This window comes from Schistocerca cancellata, chromosome 7 (assembly GCF_023864275.1).
Source record: "Schistocerca cancellata isolate TAMUIC-IGC-003103 chromosome 7, iqSchCanc2.1, whole genome shotgun sequence".
Lineage (NCBI taxonomy): Eukaryota > Metazoa > Arthropoda > Insecta > Orthoptera > Acrididae > Schistocerca > Schistocerca cancellata.
Window position 1 is genome coordinate 121,217,792 of NC_064632.1, and position 26,879 is coordinate 121,244,670.

Genomic DNA, 26,879 nt, shown 5'->3' on the forward strand with positions numbered 1-26,879 from the left:
AAACAGGGGCCAACATCCAAATACTGGTATCTGTAGATTTCTGATTAATACAGTGGTCATTACAACCACCATCTGCCGACTGTTCTGCTTGAACAGTATTTGAATGCAGGCCCTGTTTTGACCGTAACCGAGGGTGAAGATGGCGTAACAAATCCCCGAAACTGGTAGCCAAATAAAACAGCAGTTCGAAAATGAGACGGCTGAAACGTTTTTGATTTGGCATCCTGTAAATGCTAACTAATTCGAAAACGGCGCAACGTATCGGATTACTTTTCTTAACAATTATTTTTCAGCATAACCTACCCTGCAATGCCCTAACACGCTTTTAAGACTGTTTCTGACTACCCTGTGTAGACACAGATTTTGTTTACGGAAATATGAGACGTCGCTAACCTATTAGTCATTTTTTGGAAAATATTAAACAGTTTTCCATACTGTCGTTTGTACTGTGTTTTGTTTCACAGTATTAATTGTACGGAAGTGCGCAACTAACCACGGAAATATGATTTCTTGGGAACATGACGTTAAGTTCATAGCAGTTCTACATTAATGCCAATACAACGTAAGCCATCTTAAGACATGTGGCGGAGGGCACTTTGTGCACCACTGTCGTCTCCCCTCTTTTCTGTTCCAGTCGAGAATGGTCCGCGGGAAGTCTCCGTCTTACCGTTCATGTTCTCTTTGAGGGATGTATCAATTTACTGGCTGTTTCTGCCAGGGACGTACGCTTCGGAACTTTAACAGTAAACCACATCGCGAAGCACAACGCCTCTCTTGTACCATCAGTCAGTGCAATTGGATACCTTGTCTGTGACACTACAGCTACATGAAACCGCGAAGAGTGTGAGGACCGATTCTTCGTAGCTTCCGAGGTGTAGTCTCGTATCGACTCATTCCTGGAAACAGCGCCGACACGGCGAAATATGCTAATTAGAGAAAAACATTATGATCATATTTTTAACACTCTAGTACTCCGGGTTACATACGGGTAACAAGTTTTATGTGGATTTTACTGGTCTTTAGCCTGTGCTAGTTCCCAATACACACTGCTGAAAATTTGTGCAAGCCATGCAGCCATTCTGTGAGGAATATTTGGAAGTATTTTAGAAATATTATCTTTGGACATATTTGTAACTTCTTAGGTGCAACAGTGCAGAAATTGGTTGTCATGTTGCGCGAGGTATGTGAGATTTTTTTTTTTTGTGGGTAATATGTTTCTCATCAGTATGTATTAAATTTTCTTCTGTAAGTAAGAACTTGTGCACAGATTACTTCAATTCTTTTGGTTCTGTGGTTGAAATATACATAAAATGTAGAAATGAAATGTGCAACAGTGGGCGTTTAGGGTTATGGTTATGAATGTTCGTCTCTGTGATGTTTAGGTATTTTCTTTTACTTTCAGTTAACGATTGATAACATTCTTGAGGTTCTAAATAATCACAAAGAAATTATTTTGTCTGATCTCTATGACGATGGTGAAAAAATTCAGACAAATGTCTGGGAGAAACAAATGTCGGCGAGACTTACTGTGCTGCAGAAGAGTTGGTAGAGGCAGCTGTTTTTGAATCAGTAAATTCGGAGGATGTTCTACAAGGTTCCGAGTTGTGGATCATTGATGACTTCACTTCAGAAATTCATCCATTTGTGCAGCTTCCAGCAGATCTCTTTATGATGCGTGAAAAGCTAGAATTCTGCCTTCAACAAACTAATATTTATAGTGTTCGGAAATTAGATACGACTATTAAAATTACCGTAGCTGAGCTACAGCAGCTTTTAGGTATGTATTTGCGAATGGGATTGGTTCAAATGCCTGAAGTTCGATGTTACTGGGAAAAATATAAGGCGTATAACCTGGTTTCTTATATAATGGCTCGAAATCGCTTTCAGAATCTCTGTCGTATTTCCAGGGCCGTCTTATTGTTACTGGACTAACAAAGAAAGAAGATAAACTATGGAATGTTCGATGTTGGCTTACCTTGTTCTCAAAAACTTGCCTGAGAAAACTGCCTGAGCAGGATCACTGTGTGGAGAAATAATGATCCCTTTCATAGGACGCAGTTGTCTTCGACAAAATATTCAAAACAAGTCAACAAGATGGAGCTTCAAAATGTGAGCTAGAACAGGTTTCTCTGAAGATTTGTCTGATTTTGACGCATACCAAGGTGCAGTTTCTAAAGCAACAAAAAAAGTGGCCTGACAGTTAAATTCCCACTGCACTTTTAATGTTGACGTCCTTACTCTTAATTTCGCTGTACTTATTTTTGACTTTTCTGTGTGTTAAATAAGTCCTCTAATGTAGGGATGGTAAGAAGTGACTAAAGGAAGGTACAAGGAAACTTGAATACAATTTCTGTTCGGTGAGATAAATGACAGATTTCTCTAATGTAGGACAATGTGAGGCAATGATGATGAGTAGGAAAAGCAATCCTGCATTGTTCGAATACAATATTAGTACCGTGTTGCTTGATACAGTGATGTCTATTAAATACGTACGTGGAAACGTTGCAAAGCGATCGGTTATAGGGAAGGCGAAAGGTCTTCAGAGCTTTATTGGGAGAATTTTAGAAAAGTTTAGTTTACACGTAAAGGACAGCGCTTGCAGAACACTTGCGCTACATATTCTTGACTACTGTTCGAGTGTTTGGGATTCTAACACGTTGGATTAAATGAGGACATCGAAGCAATGTGGAAGCGTGCTGCTAGATTTGTTACCGGTAGGTTCGATCAACAGGCGAGTATTATGAAAAATGGGAATCCCTCGAAGGAAGATGACGTTCTTTTCACGAAATACTATAGAAACTTTTTAAAGGAGTAAACCGCCATTTGACAATGTATTAATATATGTATTAATGTATTAATATGTATATATATATATATATATATATATATATATATATATATATATATATATATATATATAATATGTATATATAATGTATTAATGTATTAATATCTTCTGTAATATCTAGATATCGGCTTTTATGCCCTTATAAAGTACAAAGCTAAAAGTTGCTACACCATGACTACATAATCATCTACATACTACCGAAGATAAATAGTCATACACAGTCAAATGGCAGTTTACTCCTTTATAATGGGTTGCATGACTGTGGCCCAACACCATCAAAAGCTATTATTGAGAAAGTTTAGACAACAAGCATTTGCGATGGACTGCAGAACAATCCTGCTGGCACCAACAAATATCTCGCACAAGAATCCAAAAAACAAGAAAAATCAGAGCTCGTATGGAAGCATAGAGACTTGTTTCTCTCATGCTCCATTTGCGAGTAGAATAGGAAAGGGAATTACTAGGTATACTAGGTAACGAAATTACAAGGTATACTGCCTCATGCACTGTATAGTGCCTTGCTGAGTATGAACATAGACGGAATGTATATTGTCCCTGTCAGTAAATGTGTTATCATTACGTTTTGAATGGTAAGACCCAAAGATGCTCCTGGTATCCAAGTTCTATGCCAAATACGATTACGGAAGGCATTGCTGAAACTTCATCACCCTAGCATTGAGATTTGTGAACGCCACATGCCGATAGCAGCAGACATCAAAATTACTATTGAAACGTCCCCTTAGAAAAAATTATACATGACTGTGCTTAAACTGACACATAATATTTTTTTTTAGCGCAACGCAATCTGACTTTCAGAAATCCCTACAAAGGAGTGGCCCTGACTAACATTAACCTGTACCTTTCACAAATCACTTACCTCACAAAAATCTTCGTTACTCAAGCTACAGCAATACAGCGAGCGCCACTACTGCCAGCTAAATAACAGATTCAAACTACGGAAGGCACTAACTACTAGTAGGCATAGTTAGCAAATGAAAGATTTTAATAGAGAACAAATAACGTATTTACCTTAATAGTCATAATATATATAGCAGTTCAGACATCCATTCTGTACTCAAAAATCTGCCATCTCATTTCCCACGTCCACCACTGCTGGCGGCTCACCTCCAACTGCGCAACGCTACGCGCTGTTCACATCCAGCTGCCGCTGCCCAACACTACAATGGCAGATAACAATGCAAACTAGCTACAGACTGCACACAGCACAGCCAGTGATTTTCATACATAGCGAGCGCTATGTGGCATTACCAATAAAAAAACCTAAACAGCCTACTTACACTATTTACTAAATAATAATTTTTTTTTTTTGCACAATTCTTTTGGAAAGCAGGCTGGATTTATCGGCTGTAGGAACTTACAAGTGTACGCTGTGCATGCCTATTTTCAGCCAGTGTGTACCTGGCTCTCCTCCACTCGCCCAGGAACGCCTTAGCCTGGTGTCATCAAACCCTGAAACCACTGCAGAACAACCTTGTAAAATGAGATTTACAACACTGCCCACCATTTCGCGTCGTTTCTCGTCGTTAAGCGTAGATAAATGGCTCTGAGCACTATGGGACTCAACTGCTGAGGTCATTAGTCCCCTAGAACTTAGAACTAGTTAAACCTAACTAACCTAAGGACATCACAAACATCCATGCCCGAGGCAGGATTCGAACCTGCGACCGTAGCGGTCTTGCGGTTCCAGACTGCAGCGCCTTTAACCGCACGGCCACTTCGGCCGGCAAGCGTAGATAACTAACTGATTCGAATGAGGCAGCATACTAAAATGCCCAAGAAAAAGTTACAGCGTATAGAATGGGAGGAGGAAACGAAATGAAAAATCACACGTTGAGAAGATATGGCAGTGATTACAAAATCGAGTCAAATTTGTAAGGAACTTTGGAGTATGAGCCCTCTAATGAAAATGACGTTATACCCCTCTGACAAGGATCATGAAAAGCTTCGGTTGGGAAAGGTACCATAAAATCATTGTATCTTCTCCTGAGGCATGCTGCTGTAACTGGTCCTAAATATCCCGCACACCGGCAATGGGACAAAGTTGACGCCGAGTTACACCGAAGCGCCAAAGAAACTGTTACACCTGCTTAATATCGTGAAGTGTCCGCGCGAGCACGCAGAAGTGCTGCAACACGATGTTGCATGGACTCGGCTAATATCTGAAATAGTGCTGGGGGGGACTGACACCATGAATCCTGTAGAGTTGTCCAAAAATTTGTACGAGGGAGTGGCGACCTCTTCTGAATAGCACCTTGCAAGGCGTCCCACATATTCTCCATAATGTTCATGTCTGGGGAGTTCGTTTGGCCAGCGGAAGTGTTTAAACTCAGAAGAGTGTTCCTCGAGCCACTCTGTAGCAATTATGGACGTGTGGGATGTCACATTGTCCTGCCGGAATTTCCCAAGTCTGTCGGAGACTTGGACAAGAATGGATGCAGGTGATCAGAGAAGACGCTTACGTACGTGTCATCTGTCACAGTCGTATCTAGACTTATCAGGGGTCCCATATCACTCCAACTGTACACGCCCGAAATCATTACAGAGCCTCCACTACCTTGAACAGTACCCTGCCGACATGCAGGGTCCGTGGATTCATGAGGTTGTCTCCATACCAGTACACGTCAATCCGCTCGATACAATTTGAAACGACACTCGTGCGACCAGGCAACATGTTTCCAGCCATTCACAGTCCAATGTCGGTGTTGATGGGCCCAGGCGAGGCGTAAAGCTTTGTGTCGTGCAGTCATCAAGGGAACACGAGTGGTCCTTCGGCTACGACAGCCCATATCGATGGTGTGTCGTCGAATGTTTCGCACGCTGACACTTGTTGATAGCCCAGCATTGAAATCTGCAGCAATTTTCGGAAGGGTTGCACTTCTGGCACTTTGAACAATTCTCTTCAGTCGTCGTTCTTCCTGTTCTTGCAGGATCTTTTTCCGGGCGCGGTAATGTCGGAGATTTGATGTTTTACCTGATTCCTGATATACATGGAACACTCATGAAATGGTCGTACGCGAAAATCCCCACTTCACCACTTCCTCGGAGATTCTGTGTCCCATCGCCCGTGCGCCGACTATAACGCCACGTTCAATCTCATTTAGCCTGTCATTGTAGCAGCAGTAACCAATCTATCAACTGCACCAGACACTTGTTGTCTTATATGAGCTTTGACGACGATAGCGCCTTATTAAGCCTGTGTACAAATGTCTGTATTTGAATACGCATGCCACTACCAGTGTCTTTGGCGCTTCGGTGTAATTCCAGACGTATTATACAGGGGACAGATCGGAAAGAATCTGGCGATCTTGCTGGCCACGAGTGTACCTCAGTATCACATGAACAGTTCATAGATGGTTCAAATGACTCTGAGCACTATGGGACTCAACATTTGAGGTCATCAGTCCCCTAGACTTAGAACTACCTAACTAACCTAAGGACATCACACACATCCATTGCCCGAGGCAGGATTCGAACCTGCGACCGTAGCAGCAGCGCGGTTCCGGACTGAAGCGCCTAGAACAGCTCTCCAACAACGGCCGGCGGACAGTTCATAGAGACACGTGCCATGTTCGGAGGGAGTGTTGTCTGGCTAAGTGGCACTACTGTACTGTTGCATGAGATATAACACCTGAGGCTGCAGATTGTCCGCGACGTGTAGTTGTGTCACCAGACTTCCCTCTGTCACCGCCAATAGGGACCTAAAGTCAAACTGTCGCCAGGAGTAGCACCGCAATGTCTCTCCAAAACATTGGAAAAACGAAACCTCTCGCCAGGGTGCCACCACATTGCCCGAGGATGGTCATTCGGTGTAGTGCATGCCTGAACACAGTGCCACACTGTTCACCAACAGTCCATGCTTCCCTGTAACGGGCCGCGCGGGATTAGCCGAGCTATCTTTGGCGCTGCAGTCATGGACTGTGCGGCTGGTCCCGGCGGAGGTTCGAGTCCTCCCACGGGCATGAGTGTGTGTGTTTGTCCTTAGGACAATTTAGGTTAAGTAGTGTGTAAGCTTAGGGACTGATAACGTTAGCAGTTAAGCTAACATTCACGTGCTCTAAGCTGGTAGTGGCGACAAGCATTCTGACGTGTACGTCTCGTATATGATAAAACGATCCATGCTATTGGATTATGCTGGTTTTTCAGGTATGTGAGGAGGGGTTGGAGGGAGAAACAACTCCCGTCTTTATTTAAACAATTAACTACCCGTCGGATTTGTTTTCTTCCAAATGGTACTTCATTCTTGCTCTCTGTTGTTCTTGTCCTTCTTCTATCCACGTCTCTACTCTCTTCTTTTGTGTTTCCCTCTGGAAGCACTTGACTTTTTGTCCAGATTCCACAAATTCCTGTCTGTGTTCTACGACTTTGTCTGTCATACCCAAATCCTGTAAATTTTTCTCAACTTCGATAAACCATGAAAGTTGGACCATAGGATTTTTGTCAACGAAGTTGAATATTTTTTCAGCCTCTTGTTATCCACGCTTTTCAGGTAGCCATAAAATGTAATCCTTCGCATTCTCATTGCATCTATTAAATTTTGTCATAGATTTCTTTTTTGTTTCTCCCATTTTCATATTTTCGCCTCAAAATTGATCGAATTATTCTTCTCTTTTCTCCAGATTGGGATATCACACACATTTGAACATTTTTCCCTGAAACGGCACAACTTCAAACACAACCCTATGTGTTGTGCAGCCTGTGCATGGGGCAGTGAGCCACTAGTCCGGCTGCTGCTGGTCTCTGATCAGTAGCGCTGGGTGACACGGGTTATTGGAGGGAGTCCAGTAATTGTTTTCGTATGCCAGGCGAGGATGTGGAGGAGTTACTACGTGCTTGGTGCCCAATACCACGAGCCGCTCTTGTGGTCAGATGAGTTCGACCGGAACCTTTACGACGCTTATTACTCCACTCATGTTACCATGCAGTCCTGCAACTAGTAACTGTCACGTCCGAATGTCCCTCAAACCTGGATATTGGAAGATTCGATCAGCCAGGCAAAGCAAGGCCCACAATGAAGCCTCTTTCAAACGTTGGTACTGATAACGCTGTCTCAGACGAGTACGCGGCCTCTCCGTGTAATTCATAGAGGTTATTCAACATCTGACGCTATTCACGTCCCTTACGTACGTTACTAGGCCTAAACACACCACTGATGCATCCTGGTGGTCGCAGACGAAGTTACATTGACATCTTACCGTTCCTTCTGGACACTTGACTTTTTTGTCATGCGTTATACTAGAGCTGTATTCGAAAATTACACGACGGTCTCTCCCCTCCCACCCGCGTTAACTTACATTCCTCTACATTCCAAGCGAGCTTCCATTCACTGTAACAAATAGAAATTCTTCATTTACATCTACATCCATACTCCGCAAGCCACCTGACGGTGTGTGGCGGAGGGTACCTTGAGTACCTCTATCGGTTCTCCCTTCTATTCCAGTCTCGTATTGTTCGTGGAAAGAAGGATTGTCGGTATGCCTCTGTGTGGGCTCTAATCTCTCTGATTTTATCCTCATGGTCTCTTCGCGAGATATACGTAGGAGGGAGCAATATACTGCTTGACTCTTCGGTGAAGGTATGTTCTCGAAACTTTGGCAAAAGCCCGTACCGAACTACTGAGCGTCTCTCCTGCAGAGTCTTCCACTGGACTTTATCTATCATCTCCGTAACGCTTTCGCGATTGCTAAATGATCCTGTAACGAAGCGCGCTGCTCTCCGTTGGATCTTCTCTATATCTTCTATCAACCCTATCTGGTACGGATCCCACACTGCTGAGCAGTATTCAAGCAGTAGGCGAACAAGCGTACTGTAACCTACTTCCTTTGTTTTCGGATTGCATTTCCTTAGGATTCTTCCAATGAATCTCAGTCTGGCATCTGCTTTACCGACGATCAACATTAAATGATCGTTCCATTTTAAATCACTCCTAATGCGTACTCCCAGATAATATACGGTATTAACTGCTTCCAGTTGCTAACCTGCTATTTTGTAGCTAAATGATGAGGGATCTATCTTTCTGTGTATTCGCAGCACATTACACTTGTCTACATTGAGATTCAATTGCCATTCCCTGCACCATGCGTCAATTCGCTGCAGATCCTCCTGCATTTCAGTACAATTTTCCATTGTTACAACCTCTCGATACACCACAGCATCATCTGTAAAAAGCCTCAGTGAACTTCCGATGTCATCTACCAGGTCATTTATGTATATTGTGAATAGCAACGGCCCTATGACACTCCCCTGCGGCACACCTGAAATCACTCTTACTTCGGAAGACTTCTCTCCATTGAGAATGACATGCTGCGTCCTGTTATCTAGGAACTCCTCAATCCAGTCACACAATTGGTCTGATAGTCCATATGCTCTTACTTTGTTCATCAAACGACTGTGGGGAACTGTATCGAACGCCTTGCGGAAGTCAAGAAACGCGGCATCTACCTGTGAACCCGTGTCTAAGGCCCTCTGAGTCTCGTGGACGAATAGCGCGAGCTGGGTTTCACATGACCGTTTTTTTTCGAAACCCATGCTGATTCCTACAGAGTAGATTTCTAGTCTCCAGAAAAGTCATTATACTCGAACACAATACGTGTTCGAAAATTCTGCAACTGATCGACGTTAGAGATATACGTCTATAGTTCTGCACATCTGTTCGACGTCCCTTCTTAAAAACGGGGATGACCTGTGCCCTTTTCCAATCCTTTGGAACGCTACGCTCTTCTAGAGACCTACGGTACACCGCTGCAAGAAAGGGGGCAAGTTCCTTCGCGTACTCTCTGTAAAATCGAACTGGTATCACATCAGGTCCAGAGGCCTTTCCTCTTTTGAGCGATTTTAATTGTTTCTCTATCTCTCTGTCGTCTCTTTCGATATCTACCATTTTGTCATCTGTGCGACAATCTAGAGAAGGAACTACAGTGCAGTCTTCCTCTGTGAAACAGCTTTGGAAAAAGACATTTAGTATTTCGGCCTTTAGTCTGTCATCCTCTGTTTCAGTACCATTTTGGTCACAGAGTGTCTGGCCATTTTGTGTTGATCCACCAAAATTTCTTAGGATTTTCTGCCAAGTCAGTACATAGAACTTTACTTTCGAATTCATTGAACGCCTCTCGCATAGCCCTCCTCACACTACATTTCGCTTCGCGTAATTTTTGTTTGTCTGCAAGGCTTTGGCTATGTTTATGTTTGCTGTGAAGTTCCCTTTGCTTCCGCAGCAGTTTTCTAACTCGGTTGTTGTACCACGGTGGCTCTTTTCCATCTCTTACGATCTTGCTTGGCACATACTCATCTAACGCATAATGTACGATGGTTTTGAACTTTGTCCACTGATCCTCAACACTATCTGTACTTGAGACAAAACTTTTGTGTTGAGCCAACAGGTACTCTGAAATCTACCTTTTGTCACTTTTTCTAAACAGAAAAATCTTCCTACCCTTTTTAATATTTCTATTTACATCTGAAATTATCGATGCCGTAACCGCTTTATGATCGCTGATTCCCTGTTCTGCGTTAACTTTTTCAAATAGTTCGGGTCTGTTTGTCACCAGAAGGTCTAATATGTTATCGCCACGAGTCGGTTCTCTGTTTAACTGCAAGTCATCCGAAATTCCCTTACATACATTGAACGGTGACACTTTCCTGTATAAAACATCAGCAGCAAACCCTTTCAGACAGCTGTCCATCCAATACGATAGGTTGTTCATCTACTCGTACGTCGAGAAAAGATATAAGCCCATCAAAACTATCTGGTAATTTCCTGACGTTACCATTGCCTTCAATAACAACTTGCTAGACACAATAGAAGCCAGCTGCGGGCCACGTATTTGAATGAATTTACTGTCGAAAATCCAATTTCGACAGCTAAGTCAGGGTTTATCTTCAGTCAAGGACCGATCGTTAAGCTATTGACAACAAGCTTATCGTTGACGTTAGTCGCCTCACGATGAGTCGGTGTTATCGTCTTGCAACGTTGCGCGCCCAATGGGCAATGGATATCTATAAGAGTATAGGCGATTGTTACGTGTGCAGTGTAACTGCAGAGAACAGGTAGAAGGGTCGCACAAGGACAAAGAAAAAATATACGAATTATTCAGCTATCTCTTCCACGGGAATGGAATAGGTGACGCATGCTTAGGGCTTAACGCCGTGTGTTGTACCATTAACCAAAGGCGACCTTATCTGTAATCATCCTCCATCCATGGATAAAAATTCCTAGTAAATTTGCGCGACAAATTCGGATAAAATGCCATGCTTTCGATGACTGCCTCGATCATAGTCGTTAGGGGCTATATTTACTGACTTTGTAGCAATCTCCCACCCAGGCCTAACCAGAAGATGCTTGTTCACGCTTTTATTAATTTATTTTTTGCTTTTTAGTCTCTAGAGCCCTCGGTCATTAATTCCGCAAGTGTGTTCGATCTGAGCCTTTCACCTCCCTGTGTCAAAAGCTAGCGCGTTTCGCATTAAAGTACACGAGCGAGTCATTTGTGGAGCTAGTTTAACTTAGTTAAAAAGTAGCCAGTGCACAAATCAAATTAAATTATAATGACTTGAGCTTAAACATGCAAATCTTCGTGGCGCCTAGAGAAGCACAGTACAGTTGTTATATCGTGAAATTTGTTATCTCCACTAGAGTATGAGAATAATAACGATATTCACAAATATGCAACTTGATAGCCGAAACAGTTAAATAATCTGGAGAAAAGAGAAGAATAATTCGATCAATTTTGAGGCGAAAATATGAAAGTGGGAGAAACAAAAAAGAAATCTATGACAAAATTTAATAAATGCAATGAGAATGCGAAGGATTACATTTTATGGCTACCTGAAAAGCGTGGATAACAAGAGGCTGAAAAAATATTCAACTTCGTTGACAAAAATCCTATGGTCCAACTTTCATGGTTTATCGAAGTTGAGAAAAATTTACAGGATTTGGGTATGACAGACAAAGTCGTAGAACACAGACAGGAATTTGTGGAATCTGGACAAAAAGTCGAGTGCTTCCAGAGGGAAACACAAAAGAAGAGAGTAGAGACGTGGATAGAAGAAAGACAAGAACAACAGAAAGCAAGAATGAAGTACCATTTGGAAGAAAACAAATCCGACGGGTAGTTAAGTGTTGTTTCTCCCTCCAACCCCTCCTCACATACCTGAAAAACCAGCATAATCCAATAACATGGATCGTTTTATCATATACGAGACGTACACGTCAGAATGCTTGTCGCCACTACCAGCTTAGAGCACGTGAATGTCTAACCAGCGGTTTAAACACAGAAATGAAGAGAGGCGGCGAGCAAGAAACTGGAGGTGTGGTTGTACGGCACTTTGGAATTTCCCGAGGACTGTCTCGAGATATCTGTAACATCGTGATTTTGATCTTGCCACCATCGTCAGCGATACTTGATAAAGTACAGTATACATTTCGACGTACTAATTCGGAGAAACAATGACCAGCTTTAGAGTCAAGGGCTTCCTGTTTATGAAAATCAATTCCTGTTACGTCATACTTTCTGTATGCATCTAGAAAACGTCAAGCATCTTTCCGTACCGTTCTCTACATTTACACAAAAGGTGTTGTGTAGGGAAATTAGACGTGTCACTTCGGCGAAACTACAGATTGCACAGATTTTCTCTTAACGGAAATCTGAGACAACTTCGGTAAGGTATTATTGTCGTTTCTGGAAAAGATTAAACAATATTCACTGTTACACGCAAATACTCGCATGAGAAAATCAATGTTAATAGCACACGATGTTAACAGTACAGAAGTGGGTATTAACCAAGGAAATTTGAAACGTTTATTCGTATCAACCTCCTGACATACTCGTATTTTGTGTATTTCTAATCAATAATTTCTTATGGAATAATTTTTTGAGATAAATCATCACTTGAAAACAAAGTACTGACTGCACAAAAGTGATCAGTATGTATAACGTGATGTACCCGCGGTCGTCATGCTATAGTCGGTCTTAAAGGAGTCAGTAATTTTAAATGCACTATCACGATACATACGGGGCGTGATGGAGAATGATGCCTCTGATTTTTTTTGTGGAAACTCTTAAAGATTTTTTAAATGAAACAAATGTGATTAAATTCTACATCTGTGTTCTTCATGTCTACACATTTGTCTCTCGACATAGTCACCCTGACGTCGAACACATTTCTCCCAACGAAAGACCAGTCTGTTGATACCGTCACTGAAGAATGTTTGTTGACGAAGCCACAACCTCATCTCTCATTGCACCATTTCATCACTATCAAATGAAGTCCGCTATGATGCTCTTTAAATTTTGGAAACAGATGAAAATCGGATGGGGCAAAGTCGGGACTACATGGAGGAATACGTTATTGCAGTGCCTGTGTTATTAAGATGCATCATAATTCGGAATAACATAGGCACTGTGAATAATGTATTTATCCGCCGACTCCGGGCAAGCGACTTACAAGTAACATATTTCTTCTGCACGGGAATATACACAATGGATATACGAGTACAGGTTGTAGTCACATGGTTGACGACATACGGAATTTCAAGTCTGGCCGTGAGTCCCGCTCGGATAGCCTAACGGTAAGGCATCCGCTCGCCATAAGCGGGAAATCTGAGTTCGAGTCCCGGTCCGGCACAAATTTTTATTGTCATCATCCCATTATACAGCTGATGGTTTATAATGTATTAATGTAAGGAGAGAATAGATGCTGAATGATGAATGCATGCAGCTTGCCGCTAACTTTGTGCAATGTCTTGTCTGTATAGACGTGTATCTGTTGCCTTTAAGATCCCTACACTTTCACACATAAATCTATACAGTAAAGTAAGGGCCTCCCGTTTTGTCTTTAGGCTGATCCGTGATAAGACAGGCGAAAAATTAGACTAATGGAGGATTATTAGTATTTTCTCTAATTTTCATTCGCTCTCTCTCTCTCTCTCTCTCTCTCTCTCTCTCTCCTTTATCTATGTACAGTTTTTGATATAATATTTCATTACGTGAAATCAGCCAAATAGAATCTCTGGTGGAGCCCTTCGTCTTAGTATTCAGCGGCTGGCTTGCTGTAAGAGATCTTTACATTTATTATTATTGTTAAGCGCTGCATTCAGTTGGGAAAATCAATCGTTTGAACAATTCGTTCCTTTTACGAAAGATTTCGAATTCCAGATGTGTACGAAGCCTTTTTGGACGATTTAACAAAGACTCGGTGATTGCAGGCTCTCTTCGACACAGCTGAAACTTCCCCACTAATTACAGGGCCAACGCGATCATCAATGATTCAGACAAAGAACTCATTCGTTCATTCACTCCAGAATAAAAGGGTCACAAACCTTATTTATGAAGGAAATTGTATATTCAATCCATCTCCATTACATGTCCAGATCTCTGTTGGTTCCAAGTCTTAATTATTTTCCGTTACAGTTTCTTTCTCTTCAAACAACCCGCTAGTGGCACAAATGTTAATAGCTCGCTTTAGCGAGAAGAAAAGCAAATATGTCTCTTTTAGAAACCAGTCAATCTTTCAACAGATACTTCCGAAGCTGTCCTAGTTACCAGTCTAACAACCACGGAGAATACATACATGTATCTCTGTTATTCCAAAGAATAAACGTACTAGAAAATACTTTGGCGTCGACGAGCTGTCGGCGCATATATTCCTAGAAAATCAGATCAGATACTTTTCCAAAGTGAATGAGTGTGGATGGTTTGATTGACAATGATTAATTGGTGCGTGGTAGAGGGTAATTTTCCGTGGGGAGATTACAGGTTGTCTATATTCGCAATTGCGAATACATTTCAAGTATGTGGAGGAAGGTCGACGACAGTGAAACCAAGGCGTCAGATTGTTGCAGACGCTCGTGTGTGATCTGGAAATTTCATGCTAAAAGAGACTGTGCTCTACGTGTGGATGGGCTGCAGAATTTGAAATTCGATGACAGCACGAGACATCTCATGCACCGACATATTACGTTACACACCTGCATGTTATGCGCTACTATTCTGAGTCCTTCAGCGGCAGAGAGCTGCAAATTTATAACTAGAATAAAGATATAGAATGTGAATGTTTCGTGGTAATACTTAAACTCGTGTTATTAAGTGTTAAGCTGGTATATAAGACATGTGTAAAACTTATTTTGATACCTAAATGTATAAACATCAGTGGAGGCCAACAAAACTATGCAAATATTAATTTTGAACGGAAATATGTGGAGTTCACTTCGTATGTTTCGGAGTCAAGACTAGCCAATACATCAGACAATTCGTCTTCGAGAAAGCAATCTGTTTTCAATGAAATAATATGTGCAATCTGACTGCAAAGCAGTGGTTCAGATAAAAGTGTGGCCCTGAATATTGGTAATCTTTATATTTAGTCTTGCAAACAAACACTGTATCAGAACTGTTATTGTATTTACGGAGCAGGTCTGACATTCTCATCAAACTGCTTGAAAATTCGCAAGATAACAAAATGGTTCAAATGGCTGTGAACTTAGAACTACTTAAACCTAACTAACCTAAGGACATCACACAACACCCAGTCATCACGAGGCAAAGAAAAATCCCTGGCCCCGCCGGGAATCGAACCCGGGAACCCGAGCGTGTGAAGCGAGAACGCTACCGCTCGACCACGAGCTGCGGCCGCAGTATAACACCTTACTGAAAACATTTACTGGTATAAAGCCGCATAACTGTGAAACGTCCCCTTTTCAACAATTATACAAGACTGTGCTTAAACTGACACACAATGTTTTTAGCGCAACGCAATCCGACTATCAAAGATCCCTGCAAAAGAATGGCCCTGAGTAACTTTAAACTATACCTTTCAGAAATCACTTACCTCACAAAAGTCTTCATTACTCGAACTACTGCAATACAGCGAGCGCCACTACTGCCAGCTAAATAAAAGATTCAAACTACGGAAGGCACTAACTACTGATAGGGATAGTTAGCAAATGAAAGATATTAATAGAGAACAAACAATGTATTTACCTTAATAGTCATAATATATATAGCAGTTCATGACAAATTACAAAACTCCGCCATCTCTCTCCCCACATCCACCACTGCTGGCGGCTCACCTCCAACTGCGCAACGCTACGCGCTGTTCACATCCAGCTGCCGCTGCCCAACACTACAATGGCAGACAACAATGCAAACTAGCCACAGACTGCACACAGCACAGCCAGTGATTTTCATATAGAGCGCTACGTAACGTTGCCAATAAGAAAACATAAACAGCCTACTTACATAGCCACCATGCTCACCACAAAACATTTTACAAATTTTTTTGGGCGGTGGCCAATACAGATTTGAAAAAATTTTTCATAATTACAATAACAAAGAAATCAAATGCACACACTTATCGATACAATGTTGGTCAAAAGCTAAAATTTTCTCACAGACCATAAAGACAGTCCTGATTATTCATCATAATAGTAATTACAGTTTTTGTTTTTCACAAAGTCTCATTAGTAAAAGAAATTGCACATAGAAGTAGTGGATTTCCATGCAGTTTTGAAGAAGTAGTGTTGTCCTTCCAACGGAAAGACAGTGCTGACTCTTGACATGCAGACAGGTAATGGGCCACAACAGAGCAAACCCACAGCAGAGTCATTCAACGTTTTGAAGAAGATTGGTAGGTAGGTCATCACAGAGTAGACCCACTGTAGTCCTGGTAGAGATTACGGTATTGGTGGGCCACCAGAGGTGCAGACCCACTGCAGTTCTTGTAGAAATAATGGTACTGGTGAGTCAGCAAAGGTGTAGACCCACTGTAGTCCTTGTAGAGATGGCCAGCAGCCATCTGTTGCAACTGTGCAGGTGCACAATCACCATTGATGAGTCTTACGGATAATAGGAGCAAGTCCATAACCACCACTTGTGCACTCACAAAGTTTTTGGAATTGTCCTTAGAACCAGCAATGCTGTTATCCAGTCCCTTGCTGAATTATTAACACACGTGCAAACACTAACAGTCCCAACTTCTCACATATTGTCCATATACTATGACCAACAGAAGCGTGTGCAGTGAAATGTAACGTACAAGTTACTTAATTAGATGAACTGGTGTCAATTACAATTTTATAACATAAAAATACAATAACAAAGGTACAAAATACATCATTAAAGAACATAACAATACAGATAACGTTTGTAGTACAGGCTTTACAACAGAATAGAAATAAACATATACATCAATGTTACAGGAATTATGACATGAGTACATACATAAAAGATCAGAATAACTTGCGAAACATCAACTTCACACATGAGCATTAAAACAAAACAGAATAAATAATGTCTAAGCATATTTATAAGGTAAATAACATATTATTAATGCCAATTACATTTGAGGATAACAGTATTCCTCATCATAGTGAATATAGCTTAGTATTAGAAGAAGAAAAAATTCTATGAAACTACACAGAGACAGGAAGAAAACAAATACACAAGGGTACACAAACACATAGTGGGATAACACAAGGAAAGGACAGGGTTTGTTTCATTGCAGTATTTTGCAAACAAAACTTTCTTTGCTTCTTGGAGATCTCCCTTCATTCATCATTATTCCCAAAAAGTCCTATCGATACCTCCTTCCTGTATTCTATTCATATTTCTTTCAAAATAATTGTTTCTCATTGTACAATACCCATTTTGGCCCAAATATTTTTCATATAACTTCGCAACGCATTCTTTACCTATTCTCCATAGTCAGTTTCTTATATAGTCTACCACTCTTAAGCTAACTTAAATCTACTGAGCTCAGATGCTAAACTAAAGGACGAGGCAATGCAGCAGCATAAAACAATTAATGCAAACAGCAATAAAAAATGCAGATTTGCGAAGCAAGCAGCATTATAGAGATTAGCAAAGCAATTGCAATATTACAACTAATATAAGGCAATGTGCAGCAAACAATAAAAATAAATCATTAGTAAAACTGGCTTAACAGAATAATACAAAGTCAAATTCAGTAACACTATGCCTGGCAAACAGCAGCAACTTATACCTAAACATGACATAGCTCAAGCAGAAAAAATATTACAGTAAAAACAACAATGCAGAAAAGGGAAATGTCTATTCACATCTTAATGTCTATGTAATTAAAGTGGTGCACCACAACAACTTATTGTAAAAAGAAATATTACCATGTACTTGAAAAGAATATTATGTATGCAGTTACTGTTGCTAGTCCCTTCTTATTGTTCTTTCCATTCCAAGAGCTCCTTTTTCGAAGAATGTGGATCATAAAATAATTATTTAATAGATCTGTTGACAGAAAGTGTTCACATTAGCAAATGCATCTAAGTTTATTTTATAAAACTAATGCTGCAACACAGCTGGTAACCAGATATTAAATGAAATAAGCAATTACGCGAACCAAAGCATAAAAATATCATTCAGTAGTCATGTGACATTTCATAAGTTACTAGAAATTCTCTCAACTCCCGTAGAAAGACACTTGTCATAATCAGGTGTGCAGATGTAAGTATCTTTCCAAGTAATGAGGGTGTCGCATTTGCAATGTTTTCTCTAAAGGAATGTCAATGGCGAGGATAATGGCCTCCCTTTTTTTTCACCTAATGGCTTTCTTTTGTCAGACGACTACCTCTCAGCTGGGCGCCCAAAACGCATTACGTGCAGGTGCTCACTCAACTATCTTACGGAAATATTTATGACAGCAGTTTCCGCTACAGTGACAGTCTCATATAAAAATATTTCACAGGTCATGAATTTGCGTTGCAAATGTGCAGAAACAAAATCCTATTGATATAACATTGTCCAAAAAATTTTCGTCGGCATTGTGATACATTCACGCATTTACATACATTTCATAACTCTTAAAGTACGATTCATGGTTTCCAACAACCTTATTCACAAACCAGAGTCCCTAACCACTACTCATTATTCCTTACCTTATTACACATATACATATTCATATTCATCAACACATAATAACTACATAGCATAATCAGATTCCTCATATAACATCAGCTTATTGATCATAAACATACCTCAACAGCATAATACACATCGTCGTCGTAAAAATAACATCATTACACCTCAGTCAAATCTCAAAATCGTCGTAGCTTCCTCCAGTAATTTCAAAACCTAAAAAGAATTCTCTGCTCATTTAAATAGTGTCATCTACCTCAAACGTACTTTAAAATCATGATCCCATACCAAATATATCATTCAAAGCTCTCATAGTATCACAATGGGTCCAAAAAAATATGAACAGTTCACAAAGTACAGACAAAATACAATTTCGTATGTGTGAAGTTATCCAACGGTGTAATCACGTAAACATCTGTCACTGACGTAATAAAAAAGTTTGTCTCTCTCAGTTAAATGATCAGATAGCTGTGTAATTTGTGTTAGAGAAATATGGTACCGATGTGTAAAGTTGTATAAGCAAATACCATATTAGCTAGAGCTCCTTGTGCTTGCGAAACACATGATACACAAAGTAAGCGTGTACCCCCCTGAAGATTACTGTAATTATACCCTCAGCTGTTACAGATTACAGCTATGGAATGAAATGTATCATGGAAAACTTTCTTTGTAATTCAAAAAATCTTGAAAAATAAATGGTTTAAGTACAAAATTAAGCACTCAAATGCGTGTCCTGTAGCGCTAAATGTGCATCTTGCTGTAAGATAATTCTGTGGAAGTGTCGTAGTTATTGTCCTCCGAAAGCTAAGTTCTGCAGAAGTAATTGTACTTACCTCATGATAAACAAAAGTGAAATGTTTTGCGTATAGATATCTTACTTATTATGCTTATTGCCGTGATGAAGAAAGTACTGTGCTGTAATGTATTGTTGTGCTGCAGAAAAGGCTGTCTCCTTGTAGTTATACCACAAAAGTTACTACTAAAACATGGTTTGCTTTCCAGAAGAATTCAGAAAAACCGTGCAGATATAAAACAGATACTCCGCAAAAGCAACAATGTAAATTGTGTCACACATTAGTAACGTCGTGATATAATCATGTAGCTGTCACATAAACTAACCACTGTGTCATCTGGTATCTCTTAGAAAGTACTTTAAATCCGGAATGTATTTTCAAGTAAACCAAAATGTTGCATTAAAATCTCATTAGCAGTACTGGTAAATGTTCTAAGTATGTGAGCCTTATAGTCGTTACGTAATCGTGCAACTAACAAGCAAGAATGTACACACACAATAACACTGTGTCATCTGTTCACAATAACAATGCATTCGTAATTTTTGTTTAAATAAGTTCTCTTGGTTCTTGACTGGATATTTAACTTCAAACATTGTAGCATGATAACAGTTTCTAAGTGTGACAATGCATACTAGAAATGTGAAGTGAAACGTTTTATGGCAAAGACAAAGTTAAAAGCAGATTATCTCTCAATAAATGGTTTTACATGTGAAATGTGGTGTAACCCTTTGCTCTTCCTAGTACGCAGAGTTTCAACTTGAATGCAATTATCATGCGGTATTCGTCCGTAAAGAATACTGGAATTTTGCTCAAGGTTAGCGTCAATGTTATTTTTCCCTGAGACAGCGGGCGCAAGTGGCTGCCTGCGGTGCGAGTCATTGTCTGTTTCTTTGTTGGCGCACGTCGTTATTGGGATTAGGAGACCTAACTTCTACAAACTCGCCTTGCCGAGAGGGCTCTGCTCTGTTTAAATCCCACCATTTCTAATGCAGTTCAGGTCTGTCGTTACGATCATATCGTCTGTCGTCATGTCGGTAGATTCCATAGTTTCATTCCTGTTGGTCACATGGTGGAGAATTTCTCCCTGAATCGTAACTGCGCGCTGGACCGTTGCGTCTGAAGTTATTCTGTCTCCCGTCATAATAATGGTTCAGGTTGCCAAATTGTTTCTATGATTGTCTCTGTCATATTCATTACTACAGAAATGCGATCTTTCTCTGTAACTATTACTCTGCCAGTGGTTGTCATACGGGTGGTGTCTGTTTTGGTCACGATTTACGTCGTAAGAATAGGCTTGTCGTGGCCATTTATTGTTTCTGTCATCACGGAATTGTGACGGATGTGACCTGTAGTGATTGTTTTCCTGTTTTCGCATCCCGCAACTGTCTGTGTCAATTTCTAATTCTTGTAAGAGTCCCTGAAAAGCTTCAATGTCGTCTTTGCAACGTCCTGCCAAAATAATATGCCGTAAATGTTCAGGTAATTTGATTAAGCAAATGCGGATGAGTTCTGAGGGGCTGTATGGGTTTGACAGGTAGTGATTCTTGTGCTACCGGTTTTGTGTCATTCAGATTATCATCTACCTTCGCATATAAATTATTTAGCTGATCCGAAAGTTCAACTAGTTTCTCTGATAATGAACTAATTTCCTCCATGTGTCTTTCTGAACCAATTTTCAGAGCATCTACTGTGTCCTTTAATTTTTCCTGAGTTTTTGCAAGTTGCGTAACCGAATCGGTATATGCAACTGAGTCCATTTTAGCTTGCAAGGTCTCATGATTTTCATGAACAATAGTTTATAGTTCTTTTATGGCTGCTTCGTGATTCTGTAATGCATTTTCATGATGCGAAAAAATAGGTTGGAAATGCTCACGAATTTGTGTTTTTACATCATTACAGACTTTTTGACATTTCGATTCAATGTTATGTATCTCAGTAGTTAAATCTTCACGTGTTTGTTCAAGCGTGGTGTCTAACTTTTGAAGATTTTGTTCCATTGCGTCTAACTGTTGCTGTGTTTGTCTCTGGTGTTGTTCCATTGTGTCTAACTTTTGAAGATTTTGTTCCATTGTGTCTAACTGTTGCTGTGTTTGTCTCTGGTGTTGTTCCATTGTGTCTAACTTTTGAAGATTTTGTTCCATTGTGTCTAACTGTTGCTGTGTTTGTCTCTGATTTTGTTCCATTTGTTGCATTAGTTGTAATAACAATGCATTAGTGTCTGGAATCTGTTTCTCTACGCTTTTCAGCAGTGCATTTGAACCGGCAACATTCACATTTTGACAAGCTGAAAATGTGTCTTGACTTATTTGAGAAAACGGTGAGGACGCAAAACCTGAATCTACAGTATTTGTAAAATTGTGTCCTGTCATTTCGGATTCCTGAGGCGAGCTGTTGCCGACCGATCGATCGATAATGCTTCCCTGTTCACAACCTGTTTCACTGTCTACACCATTATTTGCCGCCCGCTCCATTTCCCTATGCAAAATTACCAAATTACTACTTCGAATGTCTGTTAATTCACTACACAGTGGTGCTGATAAGCTACGCTCGTCGTCACTATTATTTCTCAGTTTACTTTGGAGCCTAGTGTTACGTTTTTCACACGCCAATATTGTGACAATATTTCACACGATAACACAGAAAAACACAATTTGAAGAGCAAAAATAAGAGAACACATTAACATAGCACTGAAAATAATATCTAGTTAATTGCAGCTGCGAAATACTTGGTGCAAATCTACATGCATGCCACAACTGTTTTACTGTGCAACAATGAAAAACCACAACTACCAAGGAAATTCTCACTATAATTACGCGCTAGCAATAAACAAAAGCTACACTAAATACACAAACTACAAGAAAAAATCAGAAGATTCCAGTGAGGTATCCTAGGCTAAGGGTCGACATATGAAACGTCCCCTTTTCAACAATTATACAAGACTGTGCTTAAACTGACACACAATGTTTTTAGCGCAACGAAATCCGACTATCAAAGATCCCTGCAAAAGAATGGCCCTGAGCAACTTTAAACTATACCTTTCAGAAATCACTTACCTCACAAAAATCTTCATTACTCGAACTACTGCAATACAGCGAGCGCCACTACTGCCAGCTAAATAAAAGATTCAAACTACGGAAGGCACTAACTACTGATAGGGATAGTTAGCAAATGAAAGATGTTAATAGAGAACAAACAATGTATTTACCTTAATAGTCATAATATATATAGCAGTTCATGACAAATTACAAATTTCCGCCATCTCTCTCCCCACATCCACCACTGCTGGCGGCTCACCTCCAACTGCGCAACGCTACGCGCTGTTCACATCCAGCTGCTGCTGCCCAACACTACAATGGCAGGCAACAATGCAAACTAGCCACAGACTGCACACAGCACAGCCAGTGATTTTCATATAGAGCGCTACGTAACGTTGCCAATAAGAAAACATAAACAGCCTACTTACAACTGATACTGATATTTTCACAAAAACATTCTGACAATCACTGTGCCTTACAATGGACGTGAGTATTGACGCTAATTAAATTTACTGGCATACCTGCGTGCACGGAGCGCTCGTCTGCTCTGCAACTTGTTGCTATTCTGAATATTGATGTGACTGTCCAGAACCAAATTTCGTTGGCCGTACTTACAGTGTGCAACAACAGACGGTAACATACCAATTTTCACAAAATGCTACTGAGTACACACCTCGCGATGCGCAATGCGAGTGTGTAAACAACCACAAAAGTAAAAATGAAAATGGGGAACTAATCTTGACGACTGTAAAAGAGAACAGACTCCTAGTTTAACTGTACTTAATTAAATCATAACAACAATACACCTTTTTCACAAAGTTCCCATACATAGACAAGTTAAAAATATTTTTCTTAATAATTTTAGTGTGTACAATTACCTTACTTGACACTTGTTTCAACTACACACATCAAAAAAAAGTTTTGCATCACCTCGGTTCCGAGAGTTCCGGAACCTATATACAGAAAATTGGAATAGAGATCAACATAAACATCATTTCCGTGCTTTCTATTACTCATGAAAAGCACACATTACATGTTATCGTCAAAATTGCTGTACACACCGGTACCTCTAATAACCAGTAGCACGTCCTCTTTCATTGATGCATCCCTGTATTCGTCTTGGCATACTATCCACAAGTTCATCAAGGCACTGTTGGTCCAGATTGTCCCACTCCTCAACGGCGATTCAGCGTAGAGTACTCACAGTGGCAGGTGGGTCACGTCGTCCGTAAGCAGCCCTTTTCTTCTATCCCAGGCACGTGCGATAGGCTTCATGTCTGGATAACATGCTGGCTGCTCTAGCCAAGCGTTGTCGTTATCCTGAAGGAAGTCATTCACAAGATGTCCACGATGGGGGCGCGAATTCCTGTCCATGAACACGAATGCCTCGCCAATATGCTGCCGATATCGTTGCACTATCGGTCGGAGGATGGCATTCACGTTTCGTACAGACGTTATGGCGCCTTCCACGACCACCAGCGGCGTACGTCGGTCCACATAATGCCACCCCAAAACAGCAGGGAACCTCCACCTTGCTGCACTCGTTGGACAGTGTGTGTAAGACGTTGAACCTGACCGGGTTGCCTCCAAACACGTCTCCAACGATTGTCTGGTTAAGGACATATGCGACACTCATCAATAAAAAAGAACGTGATGCCAATCCTCAGCGGTCCATTCGGCATGTTGTTGGGCCCATCTGTACCGCACTGCATGGTGTCGTGGTTGCAAGGTTGCATGTCAGGAGTGAAGTTGCACATCATGCAGGCTTTTGCGCACAGAGTCGTAACACAATCTCCTGTGGCTGCATGAAAAACATTATTCAGCATGGTGGCGTTGCTGTCAGGGTTCCTCTGAGCCATTATCCGTAGGTAGCGGTCATCCACTGCAGTATTAGCCCTTGGGTGGCCTGAGGGAGGCATACCATCGACAGTTCCTGTCTCTCTGTATCTCCTCCATGTCTGAAGGACATCGCTTTGTTTCGCTCCGAGACGCCTGGACACTTCCCTTGTTGAGAGCCCTTCCTGGCACAAAGTAACAATGCGGACGCGAACGAACCGCGGTATTGATCGTCTTTTCATGATTGAACTACAGACAACACGAGCCGTGTACCTCCTTGGTGGTGGAACGACTGGAACTGATCAGCTGTCGGACCCCCTCCGTCTAATAGGTGCTGCTCATGCATGGTTGTTTACATCTTTGGGCGGATTTAATGACATGTCTGAACAGTCAAAGGGACTGTGTCTGTGATACAATTTCCATAGTGAACTTCTATCTTCAGGAGTTCTGGGAACCAAGATGATACAAAACTTTTTTTGATGTGTGTATAAGACAAAACTATATTTTGCATTATATGATTTTTTCAGCGAACTTCAACCATACAGTATTCCAGCAATAAGAAACTAAACAGTTACAAATACAAAAAATTGGATTACCTTAAAAATTAGCTTTTCTCATTCTTCCATTGATATCATCTGATTTCCTCAATATCATTCTTCAAAACACTTTATTACAAAACCTTTCTTAAATAATGCTGCCTCCACTACAGGGCAGGACACCAGACTGTCCAACACAGACCGGTACTCTCCTCAAAATGAATTCTCTGACCAATGTCTCTGGTCTCTTACAAGGAATATAATACTACAGAGGTTGAGTACATTTATCAGATTCGCAACTTCATTCACAATTGTGTACAAAAAAACTGAAAATTATCATGACAAACAGAACAGTCGCCTTTCAGATATTAATAACTTTTGTTTTGTTTAAAAAAACTTTAATAATTTCCACATAAAACATTCTGAGGCATCATTTTTCAGCACGCCGTAATATATTCATCATAAATAATCCATCACTGTTTGAGATCACAAGTGATGTCCAAACTTACAACACAAAAAACTGAACTTCATCATCCATTAGACTATTAAAGCTGTCAGTGGTCAGTGGCTCAGAAAGGAGTTCACTGTGCAACCAAAAAAAAAAAAAAAAAAAAAAAAAAAAAAAAAAAAAAAAAAGATTTGGCACCTGCCCAATAACATAAAATGTTTGTCAGATAGCAAAGAAAGTTTTAAACCTACCCAAAAATCGTTTCTCCTGGACTCCTTCTAACCCATGGACGTATTACTATTTAAAAACTGGTAGCCTGAAAATAACTTGCTTTTAAATTTTGTTGCATGAGTGAGACTAAAAAGTACTGTTCATTAATGTTAACACTAATCATTCACACATATCATGTAAACAGACTCGTTCTACATCATTTCGATGAAAGAATCATTCAAATGCTCTATGTAACATGTAAGTAACTGATTAACTAACTAACGAAACAATCTCCTAAAACTATAATGAATTTGACGTTAAGGGCAAGTGCTTAAGGGAACACACCACTGAACAGGCTGCATTTTACCACTATCTTTACGCTCATAGCTCAAAACTCTTACACACAATTAGGTTCATTGGTCAAAGGATTTCTCAAAAAATCACTGAGATATTTACTATATTTTGGTACTGACAACAATATTTATAATAGTATAAAAAACGGAACACTATTTTTCTGCGGTACCATTTCCTTTGGAACCACTGACTGCACAGCTTGAAAAAAGAGTCAGAGTACAGACAACATTCACATAAGTGTTTTATGCCTCCAGTTTCCTTCCCTGATGCTGATCTGTGAAGAAGACAAGTAATTTATTTTACTACAACAAAAATATTTAAAAATGTAGCTCAAATATCACCGACATCACCAACATGTTATAAATGTTTCAGGAAATAGTAGGCATGGGAGGTAGAGGACGTCATTCTAAATATCTGTACCGATTTTTGTGAGCTTAATGTCAGTCATTTAGGAGAAAAGTGTACCTGAATGATAAAAATTCAAGTTTTCGGTAAATCTCAAAAGAAGATTTACAGATTTATTAATTTATCACTATGCTCGTTTAGAACATTCCAGCTGCATATTCCAGTTGTCCTCCTGTTTCCTTATCCTCCATACTCTTTCTCTTCATTCTTTTCTTTATCCTTGACTCCTTGGTAGCAGCTTCTGCAGCTGTCTCTGCTTCGGTTACCCACCACTTATCAATAGCAGTTGGAGCTGAAGCCATATTCCTTTCCGTCTGGGCGTTCAATTTATTCATAACATTGATCCTTGAAATTGTACCATCACTGAATGTTGTTATTGCATCCATTACACCAATCTTCAGCACTGTCAGCCCAACAAATACAGTTTTGGGTGTTCTCTCCCACATACAGCTGTTGAGAGAGACCATGCATACATTTCCAAAGTTGATTTTTATTTGCCAGATCCCTATATAT